The sequence below is a fragment of the Limulus polyphemus genome, unplaced genomic scaffold (genome assembly GCF_000517525.1).
Source record: "Limulus polyphemus unplaced genomic scaffold, Limulus_polyphemus-2.1.2 Scaffold4231, whole genome shotgun sequence".
In the NCBI taxonomy this organism is placed as follows: domain Eukaryota; kingdom Metazoa; phylum Arthropoda; class Merostomata; order Xiphosura; family Limulidae; genus Limulus; species Limulus polyphemus.
In genome coordinates this window covers 68,181-70,234 of record NW_013669841.1, presented here as the reverse complement: position 1 = coordinate 70,234, position 2,054 = coordinate 68,181, and the positions used below count along the sequence as shown (strand labels likewise).

Genomic DNA, 2,054 nt, shown 5'->3' with positions numbered 1-2,054 from the left:
TCATTTACTTTATTTCTGACTGCACTGCAGTATTGATACTTTGACTTTTATAATACTTTGTACACCTCCTGTCCTGTCAACACAACTACAAAAAAGCTACCTTTGTTGTATATCAAGTATATAATAAGCCTTTTAAAAATGTGTGCTTTCAAGCATACAGTATAATTGTAAAATGTATTTTATTAAGTGTTTAAAACATATTTGTGTATCTTGATAACCACGTGACGTACGAAGAAAAAAAACATTTTACCATTTTACTCTTGAACCGAAGCAGTAGCTTGGTACCTGTCCCCGGTTCCTAAAGGAGAGTGACAGTGTGAGTGTATGGTGGATGCTTTGAGAGAGCTATACCAGTAGACACGGGGGGGATTACGAATACTCAGTTCTCTGACACCTGCTCTTGAACCGAAGCAGTAGCTTGGTACCTGTCCCCGGTTCCTAAAGGAGAGTGACAGTGTGAGTGTATGGTGGATGCTTTGAGAGAGCTATACCAGTGGACACGGGGGGATTACAAATACTCAGTTCTCTGACACTCTGAAAGTTTGGTTATGAAAGACATTTAATTTAGAGTGTTAACTAAATAACATATATATATTTTTATGTACATACTCTTAGGAGTTTGAATTGTCAGGACTCAGCTGCTGGAGCGGTGTTCCGTGCTACGAGTTTGAATTGTCGGGACTCAGCTGCTGGAGCGGTGTTCCGTGCACTTTGGCACCACTACGCCCCTGGCCACAAAAATATACATTTCTACTATAGCTTTGCAGTTTTTGAATCTAGAGTTTATTTGGTGAATTTTTTTTAAGTGCCATTGTAAGTTTAACAAGAGAACTTACAATCGTTACGTTTCTTATTTGTTTGTTTTCAACCCGATATGAGTGTTTGAGGTTTGGTTCAGGAATTCGTGCACGATTTAACTCTAGTTGTAGAAGTATTATCACACTTATCTAAGTGTTGCAGCCAAAATTCTACTCTTTTTAACCTGGTCGAAACAAAAAGATCGAAAGTAAGCTTCATCGTAGCAGTTGGCGGACTTGGAAATTAAAAATAGCAAACAACTACATCTGAAGCGTGATCAAATCTCAGAATATAAAGAATTTACTAAAAGTTTTGTAAAGGACAGTGAAATATATGGTCAACGTTTCAGCCAAACTAACTTAAATATATGGTCAACGTTTCAGACAAACTAACTTAAATATATGGTCAACGTTTCAGACAAACTAACTTAAATATATGGTCAACGTTTCAGACAAATTAACTTAATTCGTTCAACTTCTGACGAAAGTTGTTTGGCCGAAACTTTGGTCAAATATCTCTCTTTCCTTTATAGATTCATTTTAGGGAATTTTTTTCATATGCTTAAAAACTAGCCTAATGTGCTTCTGAGATGGCGATGAACTAATAGCTTCTGTATAAACAAACAATTACATATAACAATTAATGAGTGATTCTTCGTTAGAAGTTTCGATTTGTCTGTTTTAACTTTTAAAAGCGGATAGAATTCTTGTTTTTTAAGTTCTTGGGCGTTACCGTGGTCACTACGTCGCGTGATCATACCTGTCACTTGTTCAGGAATGCCTGACTTCTGTGTCCGTTTCGTGATAAATGACCTATTTATCGTGCCCTCTGGTTAGTAGGCTTGTTTTACGCATAGATGAAGGCGTAGTTGTCATATACCCACCTACCACACCCTAGTAAGTACCACGATTTCAAAGTTCCTCAATTCTGGTTGAAGAAAAACTTCGCTACATTTATATCTTAGTTTTAGAAGACATATAGACGTGAAACAACATAAACCTAAACAATTTCGTTTCAGAAACCACTTTTGTTGATATCAATTACCTTACCTTATATCGTTGGTTGTTCCTTCCCTTCTGTTATTTGTTAATGTGTACATAGTTTACCAACATTCACCCATTGAGCGTGAGACTCGTGCATCTGTATTTGTTCCGTAACGAATTTGTTATTCTATATTTATTTTATTATCGACGTTTGTTTAGATTACATTTATATTTAAAGACTTGCATAGCGCTTATCGTGTTACATATGTATTG

General features: G+C 36.2%; 1 protein-coding gene across 1 annotated transcript in view; it reads left to right on the top strand.

Moving 5' to 3' along the window:
- Positions 1-2,054, top strand: part of LOC106470813 (ephrin type-B receptor 2-like) — a gene marked incomplete at its 3' end in the record, with an annotated part of 77,720 nt that overhangs the window by 10,267 nt on the left and 65,399 nt on the right. The window lies entirely within an intron of this gene.